This window comes from Heptranchias perlo, chromosome 25 (genome assembly GCF_035084215.1).
Source record: "Heptranchias perlo isolate sHepPer1 chromosome 25, sHepPer1.hap1, whole genome shotgun sequence".
NCBI lineage: Eukaryota > Metazoa > Chordata > Chondrichthyes > Hexanchiformes > Hexanchidae > Heptranchias > Heptranchias perlo.
The window spans coordinates 1,598,095-1,617,037 of NC_090349.1; the positions used below are offsets into that span (position 1 = coordinate 1,598,095).

The window sequence follows — 18,943 nt, forward strand, 5'->3', positions numbered from 1 at the left end:
CAGAGTTTCTAGTGCAAAATACTGCTCACATTTTGATTCTAACTTCTTTTTCTTTTGAAAATAAGGGATTTTAAAAAAATTACATTGGAAAAAATAAAAGAAATGATAAAGGAAGAAATTTGTTAAAAGGAATTGTTATTTTACTGTTTAAAAATTCATGACCTTTTTACTGAGCAGATTTGCTTTGAGAAAACAATGAATGCAGGCTCTGTAAATTTGAGGTGATCTATCAGTATGATGAGGAATCTAGTCTTGAGTAGTACTCTGACTGTGAGACTTGAGTGTGGAGCAGGTGACAGTGCATACTCTTGCACTGAGTCGTCTTCTATTTTGTATCAGTTGTTAAATAAATTTATGGTACATAGGAACTGGAGTAGGCCATTCAGTCCCTCGAGCTGGTTCAGCTATTCAGTTAGAACATGGCTGATCTGTATCTTAACTCCATAGCCTACAAGAGCTGGAAAGTGGGATTAGGTTGGATAGCTCTTTCTCGGCTGGCACAGACACGATGGGCCGAATAGCCGCCTCCTGTGCTGTAAATTTCTATTAATTTCTATGATTCTATCTACCCACCTTAGTTCCATAACCCTTAATACCTTGCCTAACCAAAATCTATCAATCTCAGTTTTGACGTTTTAAGTTGACCCCCAGCCTCAACAGCTTTTTGGGAGGGAGTTTTCCAGATTTCTACTATCCTTTGTGTGAAGAAGTGCTTCCTGACATTACAATCTCCTATACGCCATGGAGTACAAGCCTAGTCTATGCAACCTGACCTCATAATTTAACCCTTTTTAGCCCCGGGCTCTGGTGAATCTGCGCTGCACCCCCTCGAAGGTCATTATATCCTTCCTGAGATGTGGTGCCCAGAACTGAACGCAGTACTCCAGATGGGGTCTAACCAGAGCTTTATAGAAGTGTAACATAACTTCCACCTCTTTGTATTCCAGCCCCCTTGAGATAAAGGCCAACATTCCATTAGCCGTTCAAATTATTTTTCATACCTATCCACTAGCTTTTAGTGATTTCTGTACATGGACTCCAATCTCTCTGCTCCTCCTCCACAGTTCCTAGCTTCTTACCATTTAGAAAATGCTCTGATCTATCTATCTTGGGTCCAAAGTGGATGACCTCACACTTCCCCATATTGAACTCCATCTGCCAGTTTTGCTGCCTTATTTAATCTATCAATGTCCTGTTGCAATTTTCTGCTCCCACCTGCAATACTTATTGTGCTGCCTAACTAAGTGTTGTCAGCAAACTTAGATATAGGACTCTCCCTTCCTCCATCTAAGTCATTTATAAATATAGTTAAAAGCTGAGGCCCCAGTACAGATCCCTGGGGGACACCAATAGCCACATCCTGCTAATTTGAGTATGTACCCATTATCCCTACTCTTTGTCTCCTACCTCCTAATCAATTCCCTACCCATGTCAATAGGTTGCCTCCAGTTCCATGCACACTCATTTTTTTTGAATGAACATAGCCAATAACACAGTAATTGTTGATTCAGTTGTAGTGTTCAGAAAGGAATTAGAATCATAGAATGGTTACAGCACAGAAGGAGGCCATTTGACTCATCAAGCCTGTGCCGGCTTTTTGTAAGAGCAATCCAGTTAGTCCCTTTCCCCGCTGTGTCTCCGTAGCCCTGCATATTTTTTCCCTTCAAGTATTTATCCAATTCCTTTTTGAAAGCCACAATTGAATCTGCTTCCACCACCTTTTCCGGCAGCGCATTCCAGATCATAATCACTCGATGCGTAAAAAGTTTTTCCTCATGTTGCCTTTGGTTTTTCTGCCAATCACCTTAAATTTGTGTTCTCTGGTTCTTGTCCCTTCTGCCAATGGGAACAGTTTCTCTTTATTTATTTATCTAAACCCTTCATGATTTTGAACACTTCTATCAAATCTCGTCTCAACCTTCCCTGCTCTAAGGAGAACAATTCCACTTTCTCCACTCTATCCACGTAACTGAAGTCCCTCATCCCTGGAACCATCTAGTAAATTTTTTCTGCACCCTCTCTAAGGCTGTCACGTCCTTCCTAAAGTACGGTGCCCAGAATTGGACGCAATACTCCAGTTGTGGCCGAGTCATTGTTTTTATAAAGATTCATCATAACTTCCTTGCTTTTGTACTCTATGCCTCTATTTATAAAGCCCAGGATCCTGTATGCTTTTTTAATCGCCTTTCTCAACCTGTCCTGCCACCTTCAAAGATTTGTGCTCATATACCCCCAGGTCTCTCTGTTCCTGCACCCTCTTTGGAATTATACCATTTAGTTTATATTGCCTCTCCTCATTCTTCCTGCCAAAATGTATCACTTCTCTGCGTTAAATTTCATCTGCCATGTGTCTGCCCGTTCCAGCAGTCTTTCTATGTTCTCTTGAAGTCTTTCACTATGCTCCTCATTGTTTACTACACTTCTGAGTTTTGTGTCATCTGCAAATTTTGTAATTGTGCCCTGTACATCCAAGTCCTTATATATCAAAAAAAGCAGTGGTCCTAGTACCGACCCCAGGGGAACTCCACTGTATACCTTCCTGCAGTCCAATAAACAACCATTCACCACTACTCTCTGTTTCCTGTCACTTAGCCAATTTTGTATCCATGCTGCCACTGTCCCTTTTATTCCATGGGCTTCAATTTTGCTGACATTGTGCCACTATTATGCAGCACTTTATTAAACGCCTTTTGAAGTCCATATATACAACATTAACCGCATTGCCCTCATCAGTCCTCTCTGTTATCTCATCAAAAAACGCAATCAAGTTAGTTAAACGTGATTTGCCTTTAAAAACTCAATCAAGTTAGTTAAACACGAAATCCGTGCTGGCTTTCCTTTATTAATCCACACTGTCCAAGTGACAATCCGGGAGAAGATTAATAATCGTTCTTAAAAGCTTCCCCACCACCGAGGTTAAACTGATTGGCCTTTAGTTGCTGGGTTTATCCTTACACCCTTTTTTTGAACAAGGGTGTAACATTTGAAATTCTCCAGTCCTCTGGCACCATCCCCATATCTAAGGAGGATTGGAAGATTATGGCCAGTACCTCTGCAATTTCCACCCATACGTCCCTCAGCGACCTAGGATGCATCCCATCTGGACCAGGTGACTTATCTACTTTAAGTACAGCTAGCCTTTCTAGTACCTCCTCTTTATCAATTTTTAGCCCATCCAGTATCTCAATTGGATTGATCCCTGGTCCAGCAGAGGATGAAGGTGGGTTTGAGGATGGGAGAGAGGTAGATGATCACTGGAGGTCCCTGAACAGGGTCTGAGCAGGTCCAGCTAGATGCACTTTCTTAGTTTTGCTTTCTTGAACTTGTTTTTTGTTTGGTTCTATTTCTGAAGTTAATATATGGTTAAATCACATTATAATCACATATGGAGAAAAGCACCTTGATTGTGAACTGGATAAAGTATTAATATTCAAGTAACCTGGTGTAACTTTGAAATAACCATTGGCTAATAGTTTGAAATGCCTACAGTCACAACTCATTATTATGCTGTCTCTCAATTTGGCTGTTATGAGAACAGTCATCCTTCACTATTAAGCCACAACATTGTTGTGGTTTATTTATTGAATGAAAGGTGGTGAATGTGTGGTGGGAAGTTAACCGCAGCTTTACGCATTTCCTGACTATTGCTGCATAACCTTTAGTGAATAGAAACAAAATTTTAGTGGTTGATTTTATGTGGCTTTCCACATTGTGATTTAACTATGTATAGTGCTGTTATCATTTAAACTCTTTGAAGTAGTGGACATGTGGAATTGCATCTTAGTAAAAGCCGCTAATTCTGTATCCTTTAAATTCTCTTTTAAAAATTTTTTTTAAAAAAAAGCTGTATCTAGTTAAGAATGATATTGAGGTTATAAGGACAGACCCAGACGATTAGATGTAGCGTGGAATTGAATAGTTTATGTATGGTTGGAACCATCGATAAGTCAGAATGCAACTAACCAGAGTTGTAACGATGGGTTCCAACATTGGGAGGCATCTAATAGAGGTTTTCAAAATTATGATGTAATGTAGGGAACTGCGGCAGACAATTTGCTCACAGCAAGGTCCCAGAAACTTGAGGGATGAATATTGGCCAGGACACCAAGAAAACTACCCTGCTGCTCTTTGATTAGTGCCACTGGATCTCTTATATCCACCTGAGAGAACAGATAGATATCACGTTATAGGCATTAAAGATGTTATGGTTTAACATCTCATCTGAAGCATAGCCCCTCTGACATTGCAGCACTCCCCCAGTACTGCACTGAAGTTTCAGCCTAGATTATGTGCTTAAGTCTCTAGTGGGCCTTGTACCCACAACCTACTGACTCGTAGGCCAGAATGCTACCACTGAGCCAAGGCTGGCTAGGAGGGCATAGACTGAGGAGTAACATAGGTAGAATTAAGGGGGAAGTTAGAAGAAATGTTTTCATGCAGAGGATTATTAGAACGTGGCTTAACCAAAAGTGACACTTGAGGTAAAGACTGTCACATAATTTAAGAGGGAATTGGATACATTTCTGAAAAGAAAGACTATAACAGGATTAGAATAGATAGCCACAATTTAAGAGTTAGCATTGGCACAGGCTAGATGGGCCAAATGCCCACAGTCTTCACTGTAATTTCATTGATACTATCAGAAGGAGTATTGATTAGTCTTGGGAATTGGAAATTTGCATCTAATTTATCATCTGGGAAGAAAGTTGAGTCTGAAGAAGCAGCCAAGGACCTACAGTCAGTCAAGTAACATTTGTAACTGGGCAAACCATTGGCAGATGAAATTCAATTAGGATAAGTGGGCGACACACATGCGTGTGAATGGTGTCAAAACAGCAAAGGGTGAAGTTTTAAGACCTAGGAGTGTAACCATTGTATAGTAGCACCCAACAAAGCAAATAAAATGCTGAACTAAACAGCCAGATTAGTACATTTGAAATTGGAGGATGTCCTGCTCAAACTCTGCAGTGTTCTGTTTCAGTCAGTACTGTGTCTAGTTTGGTCACCAAAACGTGAAAGAGACATTTACACTTCAGCTCTGGAGACTGTGTGTAGGAGAGCCACAAGGTTGATCTCCGTACCAGAGGTCTGTGTTATGGGGAAGGAATGGAGTAACTGCCTTGAAAGGAGGTGATTAAGAAGGAACTTCCTAGAAGTGCATAAGATCAAAAATTGTGTAAATACAAAACACTTCTTTAAAATGGTGCCTGGAAATTCCTTTTTATGCATAGATCAATGTGAAATGAACTTCTGGGTAGGTTACTGGAGGCAAGAACTGTAATCATTTAACAAGCATATACATGCTGTGATGGGACCTTTAGGGCTTTCTGGGTGGTATTGTTATGTTTTTGGGAAGGTTCATTGGTGAGTGGGTGGGTGGTTACTTCCCTGAAGAAATGAGTGAATTGCATAGAATCACGATGAGGCAAACTGTACATGATGTGTGGAGGGAATGGGTTTGATTGAATTCTTTTATTCTATGCTGGTTTGTTTTTTTTACCACAGTGACACCATGTCTGTACAGATAGACCTGAGATCATGATACATGAGTAACAAAATGGGAAATACACAAATGAGGAATTCTTGACAGCACTGGTAATTTAAATACAGCTGGGTTCTTGCTCGTCATAAAGTGAGAAATGTCAGTACTTTTTATTGTTCCAAGATTGTTTTCTGTCATCTTGCACATTTGACAGGTTTTTAGAGGCTGTCAGATGTTACTCAAGCCAGTGATCAAAGATGTGCCCAGGAGCAATCACTTGCATGTACATTTTTAATTGTTAAAAAAGGAACTCATAACAACACGTATCCTTGTCTGGAGGCTTTTGGATCTCTGATGCTATAAGTGAGATTGGATTGTAGTTGGTAACAAATTAACCAATCCATTGTTTCTACAGTGATTGGCCTTACCCCAAACACTGCTCCTCTTCGCTGCAAATTCCATGTACATGTGAATGGGCATCTACTCAAATGGGGAGTGCGTAGTTCCGTTGCAGAGCTTAGTGCCACACAGCAAACAAATTGGTTATGTGCTCTTCCCACCCTGACTACAGAAAGACCTCCTTTTGGAAGAAAACCTGAGATTGTTACCCAGTAAGAGAATAAAACAGATTTTCTGTTATCTGGCACACCATGAAAAGTTTAACTTGTGCCTGTCCTCTTTGTAATTGTCTTTTTGCAAAGATTTTTGTAAGAATTTAGATTGACAGGATTTTAATTTTGAATGGGTTTAATTTTGAATAAGTTTAACTCTCAAGTGTAACTCCCCAATGATATTAATTCCAACTTCTAGTACGCGCTATTTTTCCTGCATTCACTACCGATAGCGATTTTCATTGCTGTTTGATAACAGCAGCCGATTTCAAACTCCACAGGGTCTTTTACTGCTTGCATTGTAAGTTAAAACAATAGGGCCCATCCTAAGCATCACATTAGCTGGAAGGAAATTCTACAGCTCAGCGCTGTCACTATATGCCAAATGCAGAGATCTCAAGCTTAAGGCACGGTTCCTGTATGATCCATAGTCAAGAATAGATCAGAAATGCAGCGTTGGTCGAATCAAACTTAATGTTGACTCAGAAGGCATTGGGGTCCTACAAAATACACTTGCGTCTTCAAATATAGCCTGTAAAACATATGTAATCCTAGGGTTGTGTAATTACTGTGCCGTCTGATACCAGATCATTGGTTACGCAGGTGGATAAAACAACTGAACATGTACAGTCTCCTGTTCCAGGAAGTTTGCCGAACTGAGAGCAGCATCAACCATGGCCACAACTTTATTTCAGCCTACAATAGTTCCGATCAACATTGTTTCTCCAAATGTTGGGGCATGTTAATATTGGAAGGTCTGCACCTTCACACCTCCTTAAGGGTTTCAACTTGGTCTCCTCAGCTGTGGAAAATCTGTTTCATGTCCAGCTGAGCTAGGACGGTTCCAAGCCAAGAGTCTGTTAACCTCATTGGTACTGATACCAATTGACGCTCCTTTTAGTCCTCTGACATCCGTATCAGTAGTGCTGTTCGTTCTGCTAATTGTGAGTTAATAAAAGTAAATTGTGATTATGACTCTGAAATAGTCAAAGAAAATCTTTTGAGAAGAATTAGACCTCTTAGAGGATCAATGGGAAAAGTATCCACTCCTTTATATGCTGGCTTCTAATTATATTCATTTAATAACCTACATTTATATTGCCACTAAGTTGGGTTTTTGGTGCTTAAAAGGAGCAGTGGTAAGAAACTTAACTGGAACAGTCATATCAACACCGTGGCTACTGGAGCAGGGCAGAGGCTGGGTATTCTACGACAAGTGCCTCACCTCCTGACTCCTCAAAGCTTCGCCACCATCGATAAGACTCAAGTCAGATTGTAATTGAATACTAACCACTTGCCTGGATGGGTGCAGCTTCAACAAGGCTTGACACTGAGCAGGTTGATTGATCACCTTCATTTCACTGGTCTCAGTATTCCCCCTCCACCACTGGAGCACTGTGGCTGCAGTATGTTCTATCTACAGGATTCACTGCAGCAACTCGCCAAGATTACTTCGACAGTACCTCCCAGCTCCGTGACCTCTACCACTGAGAAGAACAAGAGCAGTAATCACATCCAAGTCACACAATATTCTGATGTCAACATATATTGTTGTTGTTAAGAACATGAGGTAAGAACATAAGAAATGGGAGCAGGAGTACGCCATAAGGCCCCTCGAGCCTTCTCCGCCGTTCAATAAGATCATGGCTGATCTTCAACTTCATCAACCTTGTTGTCGCTAGGTCTGTATCCTGGAGTTCCCTACCTAGCATCATTGTGGAACCACAAGGGCTGCAGCGGTTCAAGAAGGTGGCCCACCACCACCTTCTCGGGGCAACTAAGGAAAGGCGATAATTGCGACCTTGGCAGGGTCACCCACATTTCCGAGAACAAAGAAAAAGAGGAAGTTCACTCTTTTTTATATTCCAGACCTCGGGATAACTGTAAGAGTTCCTATTGTTTCTAAATTGGCCTTTTATATTCCAGTGGACACTAAATCTTTCAGAACAGTTGTCACCACACCTCTATGGGCTTTCAGGTGTTGCTATCCTAGTACCACTGTGGATGTCCATAAGGTGAGGTCAGTTCACTCCAAATACTAAGCATGCCTGACAAATTGTTGTAAAAACAGAAAAAACTGGAGGTCATTGACCTGAAACATGAACCCTGCGATTCTCAACAGATGTTGCCTGACCTGAGTTTTTCCAGCATTTTCTGTTTTTATTTCAGATTTCCAGCATCTGCAGTATTTTGCTTTCTGACATTGTTGTCTCTGGCCATGGAAGAAGTAACCATTTTTAGCCCGTGCATGGATAAAGTTTGCCAAATCACCCATACAGGGAAGAACCATAGTGCCTCCAGAACAAGAATCCAAAACATGGAAGTTTGAAGACCGCGTATGCCCAGGCACACTAATTGCTGTTTTCAAGCCCAGTGTTATTACTGTATTGTCTGGTTTATCACTGAGTTGTGTGACTTCTGTGCACTGTGTAACAAAGGTCTAAATCCATTTATAAAGAGAAATTTATGATTTTGTCACACATAACACACAGGTGATATCTCCTTGATGTTATGCAAAGCACACTGCAACATTCAAATCCATAAAACTATTCTCATCAGGTGGAACTTTTAGGGTATGTGTCTTCCTAAAGGGCATGTGCCCTGTTCTTCCTTTCTCCTCAGTTTTAATACCAGTGTCAGATTGGCTTAGTTGGTAGCACCTTCACCTCTGAGCCAGGTCATGGTTCAAGCCCCACGACAGACTTGGGCACCTAAACTAGGCTGACACTCCAGTGCTGTACTATATTGGTGCTATACTGTATTGGTGCTGTCGTTTGCATGAAATGTCAAACTAAGGCCATGTGTGCCTGCTGAGGTGGATGGGAAAGATCCTATGGCTGTATTCAAAGTATAGGCCTGGTGTCTTGGCCAACATTCATTCCTCCAATAGCAGATCAGCTGGCCATTCATTCATTTGCTATTTGTGGGATCTCGTGCAAATTGACTGCTGTGTTTCCCAAATAACAGTGACTGCATTTCAAAAGCAGTTCGTTGGCTGTGAGGTAAGGTGCTATATAAATGCAAGTTCTTTTCTTTTCCCTCACTTCCTCCCTTCTCTGCAACCAAGAGGGTGGGTAGAGGCTACTCTCATTATGCTGTTGCTGCTCGTGACAAACTGCCAAGAAGTATGCAAGTCTGATCTGGTGTAAAACCAAACATCCAATTTTCCTTCAATGTTAGGGCTGTTAAGCTCATTTTCTATGGTGGGCCTGAGCCGATATCCTGGCACTTGCCGTGGGCCACATTCAGCAAAAATTATTAAAATCGAACTAGATAAAGATAAACAATATTTGTACGTACTCACATTTAGATTTTATTTCCTACTTTGCAACAGTGACTACACTTCAAAATACTTCATTGCATGACCTGAGGTTGTGTACGGCAATATTTATAAAATGCAAGTTGTATTTCCTGCCACCCAGCAACCAGCGACTGTGCTGCACGTGAATGAGTATCTGTGCATGTGCCCAATATAAAAAGGCACCAGGCAACCAATCTGAGCTTTCAACGGTTGAGCAAATCGTTTGGTCAGAATTTTGCACAGAACTGGAGACTGGGAAAATAATTAAGAAAAAGTTGATTAAAATTTGCATTTCTAAAGAAAGTGGTATAACTGGTCCTTGGAATCTCCAGCAAGATCCCAGGGCCAACAATCAGTTGCTTCTTACAATGAACATATTTAGAGAGGTCCTCATTCGCGGACAGCCCACTCCTAAAGGAGAGTGGTAAAACCAGGGGGAATGTTGGAGTTGGTTGGCTCCATACAGCAAGCAGCCACAGTGGTTTCTGTCAGTTTTCGCAAAGAAACAGTCCACCTGCCGTATTCATTAAAGGGGAGATTTAGAAAGGTTTTACAAATTATAAACACATTATAAACAAATAATAAACACAAAGCTGCAAGACTAATGGATTAGTTACATTTAGAGGTGTATCCCCACCTCCACCCCAAAAATGCTGGACCTTTCCAAATCTTTGAAAACCTATAAAATCTTTATAATCCAAAATTCTTTATAAGCCCCTCGGAATCTTTCAACGCACTTCCCTAGCTGGCAATCAGCCGAGGCAGCAACAACGAGAAGAAGCCCGACTATCTGTGACCACAGGCTACAGGTGAATGACGTAAAGACGTGTTTCCACTTGTAGGAGAGTCCAAAACTAGAGGTCATAAATATAAGATAGTCACTAATAAATCCAATAGGGAATTCAGGAGAAACTTCTTCACCCAGAGAGTGGTTAGAATGTGGAACTTGCCACCACAAGAAGTAGTTGAGGCAAATAGCATAGATGCATTTAAGGGGAAGCTAAATAAGCACATGAGGGAGAAAGGAATAGAAGTGGGGTGCTGCAAGGATCAGTGCTTGGGCCTCAGCTGTTTACAATATATATCACGAACTTAGATGCGGGGACCGAGCGTGATGTATCCAAGTTTGCTGACGATACAAAGCCAGGTGGGAAAATAAGCTGTGAGGAGGACACAAAGAGGTTTGCAAAGGGATATAGACAGGTTAAGTGAGTGGGTGAGAAGGTGGCAGATGGAGTATAATGTGGGGAAAAGTGAAATTATCCACTTTGTTAAGAAGAATAGAAAAGCAGAATATTTTTTAAAAGGCGAGAGACTAAGAAATGTTGGTAGTCAGGGATTTGGGTGTCCTTGTACATGAATCACAGACAGTTAAGATGAAGGTACATCAAGCAATTAGGAAGGCAAATGGTATTTAAGCCTTTATTGCAAGGGGGTTGGAGTATAAGAGTAAGGCTTTCTTGCTGCATTTATATTCTGCTCTGGTGAGACCTCACCTGGAATACTGTGTACAGTTTTGGTCTTCTTACCTAAGGAAGGATATACTTGCCTTAGAGGCAGTGCAACAAAGGTTCATTAGATTGATTCCTGGGATGAGAGGGTTGTCCTATGAGGAGAGATTGAGTAGAATGGGCCTATATTCTCTGGAGTTTAGAAGAATGAGAGGTGATCTCATTTAAACATATAAAATTCTGAGGGGGCTTGACAGGGTAGATGCTGAGAGGCTGTTTTCCCCTGGCTGGAGAATCTAAAACTAAGAGGCATAGTCTCAAAATAAAGGGACGGCCATTTAGGACTGAGATGAGGAGAAATTTCTTCACTCAGAGGCTTGTGAATCTTTGGAATTCTCTATCCCAGAGGGCTGTGGATGTTCAGTTATTGAATATATTTAAGACTAAGATCGATAGATTTTGGACACTAAGGTAATCAAGGGATACGGGGATCGGGCGGGAAAGTGGAGTTGAGGTAGAAAATCAACCATGATCTTATTGAATGATGGAGCAGGCTCGAAGGACCTTGTGGCCTACTCCTGCTCCTATTATGTTCTTCGAAGGGTATGCTGATAGGGTTAGATGAAGTAGGGAGGGAGGAGGCTCGTGTGGAGCATAAACGCCGGCATAGACCAGTTGTTTCTGTGCTGTAGACTCGATGTAACTTGCTGCAATGAGAAATTGAGGATCGGCCCAATTTAAAAGGCATGGGCTTTCAACGCTGAGTGAGAAAGTTCAGCCAATCGGCACTTCCTGCCCACATTCAAATTCCACCAGCAGACAAGGACATCCAGCAGGTTCGGAAGTCTGCAGCCCAATGAAAGTTTTCTGTGGATTGTATTTGGCCCATGGGCCATACGTTTGACACCCCTGTTCTATATTAAGGGCGCGTGTTGCCCTGCCTGGTACTCTGGGAACTCAGCTGGGTGAGGCTTCAAACTGGCATCCCTTCACTCCGTGATGCCGTGCATTGGTGCTTCAGTACATAGTGTTATTGCAGTGCCACTTCTCGTTCATTTTTTACTTTGTAGCTTTACTCTGACTTTCTTTGCAGTTTGGCCTTTGGCCATGGTTTATCTTTCAGTGATGCAGTTGGAGCCAGCTGGCAGGATGGTTAGTTATGTTTTCCCGTAGCCAACATCCTGACAGGAAATACTCGATTTATGAAAATTTAAATTATATGACATTTCAGGCAGAAAACTGCTTGCTACAGTCTCTGCCAGTGACAGAAATGACAGGCTTTCTTGTTTGTGTTTGAGCAGTTGGATACAGTAGCCTAGGTTTTCTGATTGGTGTTATTGTAACACTGGCATTAATCCCTTTTTAAATGGGAAAAGTCTGGCAGTAATCTAACACCAATGAGAAAATCTAGGCTAGACAGTTAAATTCTCATTATATATTAGGATGGTTGAGGCACTGAATGTTATACTAACAGGATGAATGATGAGGTTTGTACCCAAGAATCCCTATCAGAAGTGTCCCCAATTTCAGCCAGTGTACTGTATGGGTAGAGCAGGAGGAAGAAGCAATGTGTGGATGCTAAGAGTTCCCCATTACCCCACTCGCCTTAGGGAGGAGGAGAAAGTGGAAGGTGAACTCGCCACGGCTGCTCGTGATTGGTTATGGAATGGCAACTGCCAAGGGCTTTGAACAAGTTGTCTGATTGCTTTGTTGGTTGAAGAATGGTATATGATTTTAGAGAGGGGGAAATAAAGAAGCAAAGGGAAGAAAAGTTTTAAAATCTCTTCTGGTTTATTACTCCTCACTGAGCTGAATACTTTTCTCTACTGCAGCATTCTGTAAATTGGCCAAGAATAATATCACTGAGGAAATGAGAAAAAATTGATGCCAAGAATGTTTTGGAATAGTTAAAGCAGGCTTGTTGCTGTCTAATTTACTTAGAAGTGCATATTAGGGAGACACCAGTATTAAAACATACTGGTTTGCTTTATCCAGTTCAGCTTTTATTCAGTACGTCATCAGTGTAAAATTAGCAGTGTTAATGACTCATAACTCAGAATTGTTATGAGTGGAACTCCTATCAGGGCTGACTGGTGCCTCCCTCTCCTTGGGCAGTTCTGGTATGAGCAGGACCAGAACCACTGCTATTTAGTCTGTAGTTAATTGTTCACAGAATTGTCTCCATGCTATAGTGGTGTGACTGCTAAATGTTGGACATTGTGGGGAGAAAGCTCCTCTTCAGGGCGGAGTTCCGGTGATTCAGGGCTTCCGTCTCCTGCGTATCTGCCCCAATCCCAACCCGTTTTCCATATGCGCAGAGGGTTCCTGGCGGGATTCCTACTGTCTGGATGTGGTGCAAGAGAGGAGACTGTGGTGGTGATGCTGCACTAGGAGCTGTAGTGAGCGCCCTTAAAGGCGTAGAAACATCCTGACGTTATCAGGAAGGCTGACATCAAGGCCTTCAGCAAGTAAGGGTTTGAGCTGACTGGAGGGAGAGCTGGCCGCTACAGGGCCCTCTCCTTCATTGGGGAAACTCTGCCTTTACTGCCGCTTCCTGGGGCTTACTGCCACCTTGCAGGTGGTGGTCCCAGCAAGTGCCAGTGTCTGGGTCCGAAAGGGGGGAAAGCCACGCCGTTCGAATCTTCTAACATTCTTCACTACAGTCTCACCCGATTTCAGGTGCGTTCCTGGAGGAGCATTCCTCCCCCATAGTCCTTGAATGCCAGAGTTGATATTTAAAGATATCTAATCCCTTTCCCACTGATTGTTTCTCTCTCCCCCTCCTCTTGAAGGTGTTTCTCCTTGTAGGGGTACAGATTCACAGGTACCAGGTAGTCTCCAGTTTATGACCCAAGTGGCAATTTTTCATGTATGAGCCTACGCAGTGAGCATCAATAGGCTTTTCGACCACCTTGGAGGATTACAGCTGAACCTGATCCTCTCCTCACCAGATGCCCAAGTACGGACACTTCTGGCAGGGGTCACTGCTAGTGGTCAGCAGTGAGAACCCTGGCTGATGTTTTTACTTCCTGGTCTGGGGGTGCTGAGACTCCTACCACTGCTAGAGGTCACTTAATTCAGCACAGACGAGCAATAGAACCTCAGATCTGCCATGTATGGCTCACTTACTCACTGCTTCAACTAGCCAAACTATCAGCCAGTGAGAGTCGATACTGTATCACAAAGTAATCTATACCAGTGTACTGTAGAAATCGGGTCAGGGATGAGTTCAGGAAGGTAGCAGTTTTATACTGTTGTTAAATTGTGTGTATTTTGCATTGCTAACTTTCAGTATTTCAATAAGTTCCTGAAGTATTAAGTACTAGTTGATCTCCATGGTGTTGCACACAAGGAGTCGAGACCAAGTGTCGTGTTTAGGTGAAACAATGCTAGAGGGCGGGATATAATCGGGCCAAGGTGCGCAGATGCAACTCAGTCTCCATTTTAACATCTCACATTCTGTCATTTTAACATCTCACATTCTGTCATTTTAACATCTCACATTCTGTCATTTTAACTTTTAGAACATAAGAAATTGTAGCAGGAATAGGCCATACGGCCCCTCGAGCCTGCTCCGCCAAACAACCAGATCATGGCTGATCTTCAACCTCAACTCCACTTTCCTGCCCGATCCCCATATCCCTTGATTCCCCTAGAGTCCAAAAATCTATCAAACTCAGCCTTGAATATATTCAATGACTCAGCATCCACAGCCCGCTGGGGTAGAGAATTCCAAAGATTCACAACCCTATGAGTGAAGAAATTCCTCCTCATCTCAGTCTTAAATGGCTGACACCTTATCCTGCGACTAAGCCCCCTAGTTGTAGACTCTCCAGCCAGGGGAAACAACCTCTCAGTATCTACCCTGTAAAACCCCCTCAGAATCTTATGCTTCAATGAGATCGCCTCTCATTCTTCTAAACTCCAGAGAGTATAGGCCCATTCTACTCAATCTCTCCTCATAGGACAATCCTCTCATCCCAGGAATTAATCCAGTGAACCTTCGTTGCACCGCCTCTAAGGCAAGTATATTCTTCCTTAGGTAAGGTCACCAAAACTGTATGCAGTACTCCAGGTGAGGTCTCGCCAAAGCCCTGTACAATTGTAGTAAGACTTCCTTACTCTTGTACTCCAACCCCCTTGTAATAAAGGCCAACATGTAATTTGTTTTCCTAATTGCCTGGTGTACCTGCATGCTAACTCTGTGTTTCTTGTACCAGGACACCCAAATATCTCTGGACACCAACATTTAATAGTTTCTCACCATTTAAAAAATATTCTGTTTTTCTATTCTTCCTACCAAATTGAATAACCTCACATTTCTCCACATTATACTCCATCTGCCACCTTCTTACCCAATCACTTAACCTGTCTGTATCCCTTTGCAGACTCTTTGTGTCCTCCTCACAGCCTACTTTCCCACCTAACTTTGTATCGTTAGCAAACTTGGAATCATTACACTTGGTCCCTTCATCCAAGTCATTAATATAGATTATAAATAGCCAATCCTTGCGGCACCCCACTGGTTACAGCCTGCCAACCTGAAAATGACTAGTTTGTCCCTGCTGTCTATTAACCTATCCTCTATCCATGCTAATATGTTACTCCCAACCCTATAAGACCTTATCTTGCGTAACAGCCTTTTTATGTGGTACCTTATCGAATGTCAACTTTTTATATGAAGCTTTGATTTTATATTGTTATTTAATATTTAAATAGCAAAACTTTTGGGAGTTTGGGAAACACTAGGTAGAGTTGGTTGGAGCATAGACGTTTTTCTGCAGTACAGGCTGACGAGCTGAGATGTAAAACTGAGGTGTGACAGTGCCACTGCTGGCACAAGAGTGTAATTGCAGTATGACAAGTTTACATAGAAAGTTTCTATTATAAATGTTGACATAAGAATTTATAATGGCCAAAATTTACACTTAAGTTACAAAAATGTGACAGCAGGAAGTGTGCGCAGATCTTTAATATATTACGACTTGATCTTCTGTGGCATTGTACACAGGGAGTCAAGACCAAGTGTAGTCTTCAAGTGAAGTGGGACTGAAGTGTGGGGGATAATTGGACCAGGGTTCACAGACGTAATTCAGTTCCAGCTACTAGCCTCCCACTCCTGCCTCTCTTTCTGTCTTTGTCACAACTGAAGTGGTTTTGATGGGATTTCGATCTAGGTCCATTTCAGCAGTTTATATGAATTTGTTTTAAAAGTGGGTGAACCAGCATTGCCCTCATTGTGTGCTAGAACATGTGCAGTTCGCTCAGTGTCAGCTTTCACATTTGAATTACCTTCAGAAGGAGCTCGGCCCAGTGTAAGTCCTGGACAAACAGTTGTGCTGGTTTGCTGCCTGTGATTCCAGCTTTACAACATTTATTTTGACTGGTCTAAGCTTTCAATTGTTTCTATTGAAATTGGAACAAAATTACCTTTTTTCTCCCTGATTTGGCAGTCTTTTGCTATTGTGATCAAGGTTAGCTATAACTAAGGCTAGTCCTTCTTCACAAGTAGCACAGAGTCAGCAAATTTTATTCAAAAATGTCTCTCTAAAATCGGCCCATATGCTCACTCCCAGTTGACTTAGCCAGAGACAAGGCAATCACCAGACAACAATCGCCAAACAGGAGGGTTCCCTCCCAGTCGGGGAACACTTCAGCAGTCATGGACATTCATCCACCGACCTTCGGGTAAGCGTACTCCAAGGCGGCCTTCGAGACACACGACAACACAAAATCGTAGAGCAGAAATTGATAGCCAAGTTCCGCACCCATGAGGACGGCCTCAACCGGGATCTTGGGTTCATGTCACGCTACACGTTACCCCACCAGCGAACAAATGTTATCTGTTTTTAATATAACGGGTCAGTTGCTGTCTTTTCTATGTTTCTACCTCTCTATCTCTGTTTTTTTTTGTTTGTTTTTTTTTGGTGATTTGTATATTCTGAGACCTTGCAGGTAACACCTGTCTGTCTGCACACTGATTGCCTTGGCAACGGGCAGTTGAAAAAACTGTCTGTAATCACTAAGCATTGTTCTGTGAATTATAAATGCGATTTCATTTCGAGGATTTCATTTCGTTCACCTGAGGAAGGAGGCAGCCTCCGAAAGCTTGTGAATTTAAAATAGAATTGCTGGACTGTAACTTGGTGTTGTAAAATTGTTTACACCAGACAGGTAGACACAGGGTTGTGATTTTGAGTGAATACAAACAATCCAATGGTGTTACTAAGGCAGTAATCAGCTGAGATGTTATGGCATTTGGAAGAATAAGAATTAAAGTGAGAGAAATTACTTTGTTGCCAGCACTGATGGTTCATGAGTGAGCCCTTCAGTTTGAAGATTTTCTTTTAATGCCCATGGGAAATTTAAACGTAGCTTTCTCCACGTTTTAAATTTGCCTCATGAATCCTGAGCACTAAAGAAAATCAACAAATCATGGAACTCCCAAGTAAATTGCGGGTGTTGACAATGCTGAAATGAACTGATCCATACATAACCTGTGAGTAATATTAAATTCAATCCTAATTCTTTCCCCTTCCCCCAAATGGTTAGTAGCACATTTTTAAAATACCATTTCATAACTCTCAGCACAGTCTTAAGAAAAGGTCCAAATCTGTTTTGACTAATTTTTGAAATGTTGAGCAAATATTAGTGTTACAAGGAGGCAAAACTGACGATGGATATTCATGGCAAACTATTGTAGAGTATCTGAATATTGTAGAAACAGCCCTGTTAGTATTGTGGGAAGGAGCAGGAACAACAACAAACTCTCCTTGTCCAAACTGGAGTAGTTTTAAGTTACGATTTGTGACCTTCTCTCTGGCCACTGGATCTTCCAGTATTCTAGATGATCCGTACAGGTCCATGAGCACAAAGCCTTTCTCTCGCTGGCTGTATGAGAGGGCTGAACCACTGAGCCCACTGGACACAACTTTCTCTGACTTACAATAGAAATGGGGCAATAAACATGCCTCGGAATACTCAGACTCCCATTCTGCTGCCGGTCACAGATACTATATCAGTTTTCTTATGACAGTTTAATAATTGAAACTGGTGCTGCTGAAATGGTCAATCTCAACCCAGTTTCTTGTAGGTGCAAAACTGTCTTCAATCGGACCGTAGATGGGTGATCTCACATTAACATTAGCAAAATAATAGACTTCCATTTGTTTCAAGACTGAAGCAGACAGCAGATCTCTGTCTTGTCTCAAACTTTTTTTTTTATTCATTCATGGGATGTGGGCATTGCTGGTAAGCCCAGCATTTATTGCCCATCCCTAATTGCCCTTGAGAAGGTGGTGGTGAGCCGCCGCCTTGAACCGCTGCAGTCCGTGTGGTGAAGGTACTCTCAGTGCTGTTAGATAGGGAGTGCCAGGATTTTGACCCAGCGATGATGAAGGAACGGCGATATATTTCCAAGTCAGGATAGTGTGTGACTTGGAGGGGAATGTGCAGATGGTGATGTTCCCATGCGGCTGCTGCCCTTGTCCTTCTAGATGATAGAGGTCTCGGGTTTGGGAGGTGCTGGCGAAGAAGCCTTGGCGAGTTGCTGCAGTGCATCTTGTAGATGGTACACACTGCAGCCACGGTGTGCCGGTAGTGGAGGGAGTGAATGTTTAGGGTGGTGGATGGGGTGACAATCAAATGGGCTGCTTTGTCCTGGATGGTGTTGAGCTTCTTGAGTGTTATTGGACCTGCACTTATCCAAGCAAGTGGAGAGTATTCCATCACACTCCTGACTTGTGCCTTGTATATGGTGGAAAGGCTTTGGGGAGTCAGGAGGTGAGTCACTCGCCACAGAATACCCAGCCTCTGACCTGCTCTTGTAGCCACAGTATTTATATGGCTGGTCCAGTTAAGTTTCTGGTCAATGGTGACCCCCAGGATGTTGATGGTGGGGGATCTGGCAATGGTAATGCCGTTGAATGTCATGGGGAGGTGGTTAGACTCTCTCTTGTTGGAGATGATGTGGAGATGCCGGTGATGGACTGGGGTTGACAATTGTAAACAATTTTACAACACCAAGTTATAGTCCAGCAATTTTATTTTAAATTCACAAGCTTTCGGAGGCTACCTCCTTCGTCAGGTGAACATCTGT

General features: G+C 42.3%; 1 protein-coding gene across 9 annotated transcripts in view; it reads left to right on the forward strand.

The window, feature by feature from the left end:
• specc1la (sperm antigen with calponin homology and coiled-coil domains 1-like a) overlaps positions 1 to 18,943 on the forward strand; it is a 400,129-nt gene that overhangs the window by 55,224 nt on the left and 325,962 nt on the right. The gene's annotated exons all lie outside the window — the stretch shown is intronic.